The sequence below is a fragment of the Gopherus flavomarginatus genome, chromosome 1 (genome assembly GCF_025201925.1).
Source record: "Gopherus flavomarginatus isolate rGopFla2 chromosome 1, rGopFla2.mat.asm, whole genome shotgun sequence".
Taxonomy (NCBI): Eukaryota; Metazoa; Chordata; order Testudines; family Testudinidae; genus Gopherus; species Gopherus flavomarginatus.
This window is the reverse complement of record NC_066617.1, coordinates 92,377,922-92,390,017: the sequence shown is the minus strand read 5'-3', so window position 1 is coordinate 92,390,017 and position 12,096 is coordinate 92,377,922. Positions and strand designations below refer to the sequence as shown.

At 39.1% G+C, this 12,096-nt stretch overlaps 1 protein-coding gene across 12 annotated transcripts in view; it reads right to left on the bottom strand.

The window, feature by feature from the left end:
* Positions 1-12,096, bottom strand: part of CNOT4 (CCR4-NOT transcription complex subunit 4) — a 130,711-nt gene that overhangs the window by 114,338 nt on the left and 4,277 nt on the right. For 2 of the 12 annotated variants that reach the window (XM_050933923.1, XM_050933932.1), the window contains one exon: positions 7,480-7,567. The exons of 9 other annotated variants lie outside the window; for them this stretch is intronic. The gene's annotated coding sequence lies outside the window, so the exon portion shown is untranslated. Of the gene's footprint in view, positions 1-5,006; positions 5,028-7,479; positions 7,568-12,096 lie in introns of those variants that run through there. One more of the 12 variants, XM_050933941.1, reaches the window with a different exon arrangement.

The window sequence follows — 12,096 nt, the reverse complement described above, 5'->3', positions numbered from 1 at the left end:
CACATTTTTAATTTCACTTCCTAACTCTACAGCTATGGCTGGCTGTTTAGCGTAAAATTGACTAAACTGTGTGACTAAAGTGTGGCACAAGGTCAGAGGTCTGCAGGTATACTGAATAGAAGCATAAAAAGCTGTTTACAAAACACCTTCCCTCCTATCTGAAGACATTACACACTAACAACTGAAACAAAAATACGCACTTTATAAAAAAACGGAATAAGCTATAAATACAAAAAGGCTGAATAGTCAGACTTGCTGATTTTAAAAAATGCAAAACAAATATTCCATGACTGGTAACTTCATAAGCACTTCTGAAGCAAGTTACCAGTAGTTAACCAGGCAACAGGTATATAAGTCATGCAAGTTTATGATCTCCCATAGTTATACACTGGGAAATGATGAAGAGCTGAAAAATATTTCCTGATGTTTGATCTAGTATGTAAGTCTCCTCTGTGTTTGTGATATCATGTAGAGTTCAAAATTATCTGTCAAATATGCAAAAACGTATAACTACATACTGATGTTTCATTTTCATTCTTTGTTGCTCGGTGCTTTTGTATTAGCAAAAAGGTGAATTTCTACAATGAGTTGTATAGTAGACTGCTAGTACTCAGTCCTAAGCCCTTAAGAGCTTTAAAGCCCAGACTACAAACTTAGCATCTTTCTAGCTAAAATTCTGCTTACTAGTGAAGGTAACTTTCACTGTCCAGGATCGGCCAGGTAAAATCCTGAATTTAATTAAGCTTAGTAGAGCCAAATAATATTTGTGTGTGTAAAACAGATGTAACAACTAACATTTTAAGCTATGATGTTCATGTAGCATCACAAAGCACAGTGCAAGCTAGGAATGTGCATTGTTAGTTTGATTCCAAAATGTGAAGACCCATTCATATAAGAAGCCACAAGTGCTGTGATCCATTAAATGTAAAGACGTCTCATGATACTTGTAAGACTGTTTAACATCCTCACTCTGGTCTTCACAGATCAATCACTTATGATTACACTCTTAAACACTATTTTCTTGTCAGTACTACATTCCATCCTTTTGTTGCTTACATTCCAAACACTTTTGCAATGCTATCCCATGAAGAAGGGGGTTACCTACTCCAAAACTGCCTTTTGTAAAAACAAAATTCTAACAACTAGTTTACAGGAGAATTATTTGCACAGCTAATTCTAGAAGGGAATATAATCAGTCTACTTGCAGATTTTAAACAGCCACATGCCCCATGTTAATCAAAATAATTGAAATATTAGCTATGCAAATAAGCCTTAAACAACTCAACAATTGCACTCCGTAAGAACAATCTACTCCAAATCACTGTTTAATGTTTAGAATACCCATTCTCCTGGCATACGGAATCATACTAATAAAAGGAATTAGGATGGTTTATAGGATATAATATTTTCTGCATTTTTGATGATGGGCAACCACTCATTACCGAGTATGATCATCTTCCATAGGAGTTATGGGTCCTCAGGCGGCTAATAAGGCCAATCCTTGAACCACAAGTTCTATTGCAATGAGGGCAGATGTTTTTGGGCTCAGCAGGAGGTTGCTGACCATGACTGGAAGCCAGTATCTCCTTCCTTCTGTGCCTCTTGTCCTCTGCAGCTCGTCGGCAAGTTCAAAATGCAAGGGACCATCACATAGGACTTCTCTCCATTTTAAGTGATAGATTTATTTTTACACTAATGTTTATCACGTAGTGACTATACTGCAAAAGGCATTACCTGTAACAATATCAGATTCCATTTCCCTATGAAAAGACAGAACACAGTTTACTTCTCTTCTTAACTTTATGAAAGCATCTGTTTTCCAAAATTAGTCTTGAAACTGTGGATGTCTCATCTGAAATTTTGTATACAGAAGTGGGAGAACAAACTAATGGATCAAACATGCATTCCCAGCTTTGTGAAGGATGCTGTGTGATTACAGACCATGGTAAGTGACTACGTATTTAGGGTACAGGGACCTCTCCTGCAAGGTGCTGAACACTAACAATGTACTTTAAAGGGCAGTTGGTGTGGTTTTGCTGCCTCTAACAGAACCATGTCCTTTCAGGATACTGCTAAATTATCCCTGCAAGAGATTTAATTCTGGGCCTTTAAACAATTTTTGCCATTTCAGTAGAAAGGAAAGCAGTGCAATATAAAGGAGAGATTTTATAGAGAAATGCCTTGTGACCAGTAGGATGAACCAGAGAAGGAGTTTGTGGCCAATATCAGACTGACAGGTTCTATATCTGTAATACAGCACTGTGAGGTAAAGAAAGGTTTGTGGTTACTACTGGAAGCATGAATGAGAGTAATGGTTGTGATTAAGGGGGTTTCAAATGGCTAAATATATTAACATTAGTAAAGGATCAGAGTTAAGGTTGTCTAAAGAATTTTAACATGGCTGCACTTACAGCAACTTTTGTAATGAAGAAGGGCAAGCATGACTAAGTGGTAAGTCTTTCTTATTTTAAAGATGCAGTTGCAAATTTTAGACATGTATGGCTCCCAGCTGCACCCTCCTTCCCATTTTAGAAAGATGCAGCACCCAGATAGATCCCAAGATTACATGACAGGGAGAGGTAACCAACAGCTGCTTAGAGAAAAGGTACTCTTGCTGCTGTTACAACTTCAAAAGACCCATAGGTACAAGACTCAAGATGGGTAAGACCTTGTATCTCCTGAAGAATCTATAGTACTTATGGGACACAGAAAGAGCTTTCCCTCCCAGCAGGATGAACATTTTGAGGATGTTAGCAACACAGGTGTTCCCTCCCCACCCCTACTGTCCTTTGGCAATATGGGTCTTTGAAATAGCTGGTGCCAGAGTCTCTTGCCTGTTTTTCAAGCAATCACTGTTACCATAATTGCAGGGGAATGAGGCAAATTATATAGAATTCTACCAAGGAAATGCTTCTACCTTCCACTATGAAGAATATGGCTTGTCTCTAGCATGGTTTATTTAAAAAAAAAAAACCACACACACAGGTCAGGGGGGAAAATGTTCACTTTCAGAAGTAACATTTCAGTGAAACTATTTCAGTTTTTTGTAATTCTAATTGTGTTTTAAATTAAGTGACATTTACAATTCTAGCATATTTTTCCTAGAAATATACTACATAAGAACAGCCATACTGGGTCAGACCAAAAGTCCATCTAGCCCAGTATCCTGTCTTCCAGCAGTGCCTGACGTCAGGTTCCCCAGAGGGAATGAACAGAACAGGTAATCATCACGTGATCCATCTCCTGTTGTCCATTTCCAGCTTCTGGCTCATGCACTGCTATACATAAGACTGAATGGTAGGTGTACAAACTAATTGGGCTAGATTAGACCATAGAACTCTTTACTATAAATTCTGAAGGGTTACATTATGGAAGTACCACTTGTGGTTCTATAGTTAAGGCTGAGTTTCGCATACAAAGCAGAGATATTCAACCACTTTGTTACACATGAAGAACTGAGGGGTTAAGGTGAGAGGCCTCTCACTGAGGACACTAAAGGACCTTTCAGGAAAGCAGGGGAGGAAATTTTTAGAAGAAGATTAAACTTTTACAACTTTGAAATTAACATTAAATTCTTACTTTTAGACAAGGAAAGGCTAATAAGATATTTTACACTTGCTTTCAATAAAATTCTTAGATGTGAAAAGATGCTAAATGCAGTTCACAAATAAGTTATAGAGGTAGGCAAATTACAAAAGAATAATCCTGCTATGTTCGACACTTCCAATAAGAGTTAATGCATCTAGGCAGAAAATGCTAGAAAAGTCATCTCCATTGCGTTCGTCAGAGAGGAACTCAAATGTGTGCTCTCTGGAGAGCTATTTTACACCAAGAATTAGTAACAGAGTTCTACATTTTTCCACCTTTAGCTCACCTGTTCAAATCTAATCCAAGTTATTACATATTTGCCAGTCACAGTCCAGTTCAGCTGACAGGGGGCCATACTAGCAGTACTTACCCACACACACCAGTCTAGCAGGAATCTAAAGAAGCCAAGGATTAAATCGGCCTGGAGGTTGAGCTATCCTCACTTTCAAGGTCACAGTCCATTGGTAGAGGAACCTTGCATCATCATTATCCAAACTGTAATTGTTGACTGGACAATTAGAGGGCTTCAATATGCAGTACTGTCACTTCAGCACTTTCACAAGATGCAACAGAATTCTTAAACATTGGGATCTGTTTTGTTTTTTTTAAACTGTCCTAGTACACTAGATAAATAAGTTGTTCTCCGTAAGACTACCCCACCCTAAGCCTCTGTACGGCTAAAAGGTTGGGTTCAAGGAGTAAAGAGTTATTAGTCTCAATTACTGACTCAGTAATTCAAGTACCAAAAAAAACTGCAGCTATTTCTATACCCTTGAGCTCTATAATCTAACATTTTTAACATGACTAAGTTAATTATAAACATTTTCTTAAATGGCATAAAAAAACAAATCCTCAAATCCATAGATAGTGCCTGACAAGTCCATGATGAACGCCATAATTCACACTGCCAGGCAGGTCCACTCCAGAGCAAAAGACAGTATTCATATGTTAAGGTCAGACAGCCCTCCTTTCCTGGGCATTTCCTGAAGGGACACTGCACAAGCAGTGAACTACTCTATTTACCTTCAGCAACCAATTTGAACTTTTATCTAGCATTTGGTTCAAAACTTACTGCTGACCGCCATAACATAACCTCTCTTAGTTTAACCACAAAACAAAGTAGTTTCACATTTTGTAACAAATCAGTCTGATGCTTTTGCAGTAAATTGTATAAAGTAATTTGGAGTTTTTTTTAGTGTAAAAATACATTTTAAGGTTAAGTAGTGAACAGTCTCACTTAAGTTATTCATATATACCATATAGAGAAGGGACCACTGTCATCTATAGTATTAACCATATGCCAGGCCACTATTATTTCCTGGGGCATTAAAAATTAGCACCAATCATGAAGGGCAAATAAATGTAATCTCAACCAAAAACAAAAAATCGTTGCCATAGTTTGTGATTAATACACATACCTCTGCTCCAGCCTTAAGATGCAGAAGTGATATGCTGTTGAGCCAGGATTCAAATACCCTTTCAGACTTGCTCTAGTGCAGGGGTCCGCAACCTTTCAGATGTGGTGTGCTGAGTCTTCATTTATTCATTCTAATTTAAGGTTTCGCGTGCCAGTAATACATTTTAACGTTTTTACAAGTCTATAATATATAACTAAACTGTTGCTGTATTTAAAGTAAATAAGGTTTTTAAAATGTTTAAGCAGCTTCATTTAAAATTAAATTAAAACGCAGAGCCCCCTGGACTGGTGGCCAGGACCCGGACAGTGTGAGTGCCACTGAAAATCAACTCGCATGCCACCTTCAGTGCATGTGCCATAGGTTGCCTACCCCTGCTATGGTGGCTAAGGGCAGGACACATACATGCAGTACCATGGACAGAGTACAGGAAAGTACCTTCCTACCACTTTTGTGCATTTCATTTTGAATTTGAAATGTTGCATTTCTGAAAGCTGCTGGACAGACGGTTCTAAAAACTGAAGTCTTCTAGCAACAGATCAGATGCAACAATGGTAATACAGATTTCTCTATACCACACAAGTGTGTTTCAGCCTTCACTTCAAGAAATCTCTCTCAGGAAGAGAGCTTATTTTTAGTCTGTCTCCATTCAATAAGCGGGTTCTTCTTTGCTAAAGCTAGCAATCCATTTCACACACGCTAGGGCTAGTCATTCATTTCATATAGGCCAATCAATAGACAACACAACTTCCAAACCTCTACTGAAACAAGCAGATTCATACTCTCAAACTATGATCAGCTTGGTATGGGGTACCCACAAACCCTGTATCTTCCTCACACAATTCAGTAAAAACAGTCTTACAGAACAATGCCACCAACGGACCATACCAGAGAGCTATTGGTCTTTGCCCTGAGTACTTCCCCAGAAGCAACACAAGGAGAAAAGCATATACTGAAACTGTTCCCAGACTTTTCTAAAGTGGCAGAGTAAAGGGATACAGGTTGGACGTGAAGGCAGATTTACAGTGAATTGGCTAAAGGGGCAATTAATATCTTTGAGAAGTGGGTCAATTTTGGAGGAAAAATTTTGATTCTCATAGTAAGGAATAGTTAGACCATGGGCTGGTCATTTTCAGCATAAAGAAGAATTAAGTGAGAAGCTTTTTAAGAGAAAACCTCTATCTAAAATCTGAAATTCTACTAATGACACTAATTCCAAAAAAACAAGAAAAAAACAACATTCACTTTAGCAAAATAAAGTGAAGAACCAACAAAATGCAAGTAAGTCTGATTTAAATTTTAAGGCTAATTTAAATAAAACATTCTGTACAACCTTAGTTACAATATTCAAGACATCATCTCTCACTTTTGGTATTTTTGGATTCAAGTCTCAGAAGTACAAGTCTACATGTCTTAACATCCACATTATATCCTTGACAAAAATTACTGGCAGTCTTTTTCTAAGATGGACAGCCTGAGGAAAAAATCTACACTGCCCACATTAGTAATTATAGTATAATATTTCCAAGGGAAATAAGGGGTAAGGAATTTACAAAGTCTACATGAACAGAGACAAAGACAAAGGCTGATAAATGCACAAGTCGAAGACTTTAAAGTAGCTAAAGACCTACCATAGGGAAATAAGCTCATCAGATGGAAGGATTGTTTTGTATTACTTAAATGTTGCTACTGTGGCTGACGGGGTGAAGTTTACAGGCTCCTAGAACAGCATCACATAGTGCTACACTTTAATAATAATGATGATTTTACAGGACCTCAAGAGGAGGGGGAGAATGGAAGTTAGAATCCTCCAGGTTACAACAAAAACAAGAATTAGCTGTTTGTGTCCAATCAAGTCTAGATTTTTTTTTAAATGGTCTAGATATAAGAAAGGTGAATTTTAGTGTGGCCTTGTCATTCATTTCTATCTTGTGACAAAAGATATTTTAAGAAAGCTATTTTAAACTTGGATCAAGATTACAACATCGCTATACAGTCACATATTTCTAAGCGCTGAATGAGGGAATCTTGCACTTAATACCTATGCACCACTGCGGTAACAGAAGCAGGTAAAACTTACAAGGAGTGCAGGATGCTTTAGCAGCTTCTCTGCACACCTGTGGGAAACCCAGAAAAGCATGGTGGTCTTATGCAAGATTCACTCAAAACTGCAAAAGTTGAAGAACAATGGGGATTTCTGTGATCACACATCAAATGTCAACCTCTGGTTCCATTATGCCAGGAAATACAAATGTGTGTTACTACACAAGGTCAAAGAAGTTGGGAGCACTTTCAAGGAAACACATTTAGCGGATAGGAGCGCATCACTACTTGGCATAAACACTTATAGATATCTTAGATGATACATTTGAAAGATTCTGGAGACCACCACATTCAGGACATTGCCACGGATTTAAAGGTTATGGCGGAGAGGATCATATGAGAACTGGAAAACGGAAGAAAACCTAAAAGTTACCTGAACTATTAGGGGACAAAAATTCCTATGCAAGTAGTTTTCTTGTATTAAGTCATCTTTCATAAGAAGCATCAGCGATGGTAGCATTCTAGGAAAGTGCCAAAAAGCAAAGCATTAAATCAAATATCTTTTACAATCTAAAAACAGTAACAAGTTCACTACCTGTCATCACCCCAATTGTCTAGCTACACCTGACTGGATCTATTTGGGTAGCTAAACTTGAGTCCTTTCTTGCAGGACAAAAACTCAAGAGTTAACACCTTCAGCAAGTTATCTGTTAGTCTATGAACACACAAACGTATACCGCAAAAAACCTTCGTCTGAAAAGAAAGTTAATGGCAAACATACTGGCTCAGCCATCTGCCTTTTTAAAGGCTGGATCCTTGAGTCATTTTCTACTTAATATAAAACAGTTCTTCCATTTCTACTGCCCTCATAGAACTGACAAATTTCTTCAGATAGAAAAAATATAATAACCAAAACATATTACATGCAAAAGGTCGGCTTAATAAGGTCAAGAGAAGAACAGTTAGAAAGACTGAGAATGTAAGCATAAGTCTAAAATCAAAAACCAGGGGTCCCCAACCTTTTTGTGGCCAGTAGCACATTCATGTTTTCAGAAGAGCGTGGCGGGCACCAACAACTACTCACATACAGGGCCGGCTCCAGGCACCAGTGGAGAAAGCACGTGCTTGGGGCAGCACATGCTACAGGGCAACATTCCGTCCGTTCTGCAGAGTCGGAGAGTTTTTTGGTTTGGTTTTGGTTTTAGTTTTTTGGTGCCAGTTCTGGGCAGTGCAGAGAGAAGCCGGAGAGAAGCCGGGAGGACAGAGAACACGGGCACCAGCAGCCGCAGCCCTGGAGTACTCTGTCCCCAGCAGGCACGGGGCCCTGGCTTCTCTCTCCTGCTGGGCACTAGGCAGGACTCGCACCTGCCCGGGACAGAAAACAATAGCACCTGCAGTCCAGGAGTTCTCTGTCCCCAGCAGGTGCGGGGCTGCGGTTTCTGAAAGATGGAGAGAAGCCGTGGCCCCACGCCTGCCAGGTACTCAACACCGGCGCCTGCACTCTGCAGCCCCGGAGAAGCCGGAGAGAAGCAGCAGTCCCGCACCTGCCAGGGACCAAGAACACCAGCGCCCGCAGCCCCAGAGTTCTCCGGCCACGGCTTCTCTCTGGCTTAAGCCGCGGCCTCGCGCCTGCCAGGAACCAATAACACCAGCACCCGCAGTCTGCAGCCCCAGAGAAACCAGAGAGAAGCCACAGCCCTGCACATGCCAGGGACCGAGAACACTGGCTCCCACAGCCTGTAGCCCCGGAGTTCTCTGTCCCTGGCAGGTGTGAGGCCATGGCTTCTCTCCCCTGCTGGGCACAACGCGGGCGCCCTGGCGCCCACAGGCACCGCGTTGGGGACCACTGGCATAGACACTAAGAAAGCCCCAAAATATTTCTACTGGTGCTAAATTAGACTGAGGGGAAAAGGCACCTCTGAAATAGTGTACATAACAATATTAGTTGTCTCAATGCACTTGCACTTCCTTCCCCCTTCCCCTGTGCTGCTATACACTGGCAACTTTCTGGTCTTCAGCAGTATCTGACCCCACTATAAACATCAAACAATGAACTGGTGCCGTCAAATGCTAATCCAATTTTCAGTGAAGTTATCTTCCACCATTCTCTCAGTCAAAACATTTTAAGTACAGTGGAAACTATATTAACTGATCACTCAAGGACTGATAAAAAGTTGGGTCTTTTAATAAAAAGAACTAATACAGAAAGCTGAAAGGAATTCCACAAAGCCAAATTACACTTGATTCCAAAACTTATTTTATTGTTTGCAAGTCACTTAATTTACCAATATTTAGATTAAAGTATTTTATAAAAATAAAATACAAATATTGTATTAGGAGGGGGGGTTTTGTTTCTTAAAGTATATAACAGGTTACTTGTTGCAGCCCATAATGCTCTGTCCATCAGTTACTCAGCACAGGTGAAATAAAAATGGAATTTCTACTACATTTAACTGCTTTCCAGAGATTCAGTGTAAAAAAATAATTTACTGCTATACACTGAGTTAAGGAAAATGCAGAAATCTCTGAAAAGACTATACATGGTGTGCACTTTACAGACAGCAAAGTCAAAAGTAGTTGAGCTGTTTTCCTCAAAAATGTACTGTTGTATCTGGAATCAATTCTAGACTGTCCCTTATCATAGAAAGATGTTTTCTTAAAACTAGCATTTTAGTGTTATCTGGGAATATATCTTCGGGTGCTCGCCGAAGGCAGGTAGCCTGCATGAAGTTTCACTGTGCTATATATCTATATAAACAGTAATACTTAGAGGCCTCAGGTCAGATTTAGGGTCCCAGTACGCTAGCCACAGTACAAATGGATAGGAGGACAGGCCTGCCATAGCACATAGTTAGCTGACTTCAAGTCATGCAGTTTTTAAATTGACAAAAAACTTTAGAAATCTTAATGTCAGTAATCTTTTTGTTATAGTTCTGAGCTGTTCACCTATGATAGTTCTAGTATTAATTCCTACTCAGCTACCACCCATACAGGAAGGAAGGTAGCTCTAAGCTACTTTTTTTTTCTCCAGACTTTTGCAGATTATTGTAAATGCCAATGGTTGCTTGAATTTCCCAACTTTTGTCTTTCATATTTTAAAAGAATAATGTTTAAACTACACAAAAACATTGAGGTAGAATTGGTGTGCCACAATAAACTGCATAATTCTCCATCATTTAATTTCCAGAGACTTCCAATTTGGCATCCTGGAGCCAGTTGGCTATTAATGATGAAGCTATACATATAAAAAGTTTCAACTTAATATATGCTTTGCCAGATGACTGCTGAAAATTTCTTTACTGCTGCTTTCAAGGACAAAAATGAGCTGTCATTTGAAAACAAGTTTTCTTTGTTATAAATGCCCCAATACTTATGTTTTATCAAAAGCTGGAAGGACAGTTCTCCAACTTATAGGGAGAACATGAACAGAAAACTTACAAAATGGTATGCTTTACAGAAAAACAGTTGCATGGATCCACAACAGCAGTGAGACTGAGTCACTAGCCAAGTTGGAGGTGTTTTAATAGGCTTATTTCTTATTTACACTAAGGCCTCTTTACATAATTCTGACAGCATAAGGGAGCCTTAGCGTAAATGAGATTTAGGCCCATAATATTAATACAATAGGAAAAACATGTAAACAGATCTGGACTACAAGGTAAACTGACCTATAACAATTTTGACCTATAGTTTTCTTACTAGTTTAGGGACTACCAGAAGACTTTATGGTGGAATGAATAGATGGTGAAAGCTAAGGCCAGGTCGACACTACAGACCTATATCAGCAGGAGAGCTTCTCACATCAACATAGCAGATGGGATCACTCCTATTGTCACAGTAGCTATGTACATGAAGACAAGCCTTCAGTCTACATTTTACTCCGAGAAACAGGAGATAAACAAATGGAGGAAGAGGGAGGTTTCTATTTGATAATACATTTGAAAGCCTAGGGTAACTTCTACTCATCATAATGAAGCTTCAAATCTTTTACTGTAGCACTGCCCATCAATTCATCCCTTTTTATTTGTTGCACTGAACGAACAGAAACACAGACTTTAAGTACACTTTATGACATTTAGTTGTTACTGCTAAATTCCTCCCAACCTCATTATTTTTTTGTTGTTCTAAATTGTACTGCAAACCAGAAATTGTGAGTGACAGCCACAACACTTCCATTTTTTACCCCAAGCATTTTCTTACACCAAACCTCCACCCACCTGGAACTTTCTAATGCAAATCATTTAAGGTACTTCTATTTTGACACACTATCCTTTTGCATTCCAGTCCTCAAATTTTGTTAAATATTTTGTAAAGCAGAGCAGCAAGGGGATAAGCAACTGTGATGAACCTTCTCACGCAGCAGTCACTGCTTTCCTTTTATGATTACCAGTTTAATACAGACGAGTTCAGAGTATTCTTACACTGAGAATTTAAACTGCCACTTATATCACTCCCTCTAACCAACATTACTAAACAAATTATATCTTCAGTTACTGAAGACCTAACAAGATTACGGTTAGATGGCCTGTAGCCTAAAGTGTGCAGAACCAACAATTAGGAATAAAGTACTTTTTGGATGCTCACTAAATTACTTGCTCATGTCCAATGCTATCACAAGATGATCACAACTTTTTGGTCATTACTGTAATGTTGCTTGTATTATGTTCAGGATTTGATAAATTTACTCACCAATTTTCTACTTGCCACTCTCTGGCAAGTGAGGCAGTTAGCCACCAATTTCTTTGCAGACTTATGCATCAATACATAATCTTTAGTCTTCCAAATAAGTGCATTTCTAGCACTCAGTTGCAAAGTAAACCTAAGTATCAATCAAATGCATGTAGTTTTCATGCAGTCAACCTGAAACTCTACAAGTGTAAATGTTTAAGGCTCGGATATTCCTAGGAATTTCACTAGAATGGGAGAAGTGATATATTACCGTTCCTCACACCCACAAAAAAACTTCACCACCATAAAACAGTGGAACCTCTTTATAGCCAGTAGTTTAGCCTACGGCTGGAGCCATCTTCCCACTGTGTGTTCCCCTACG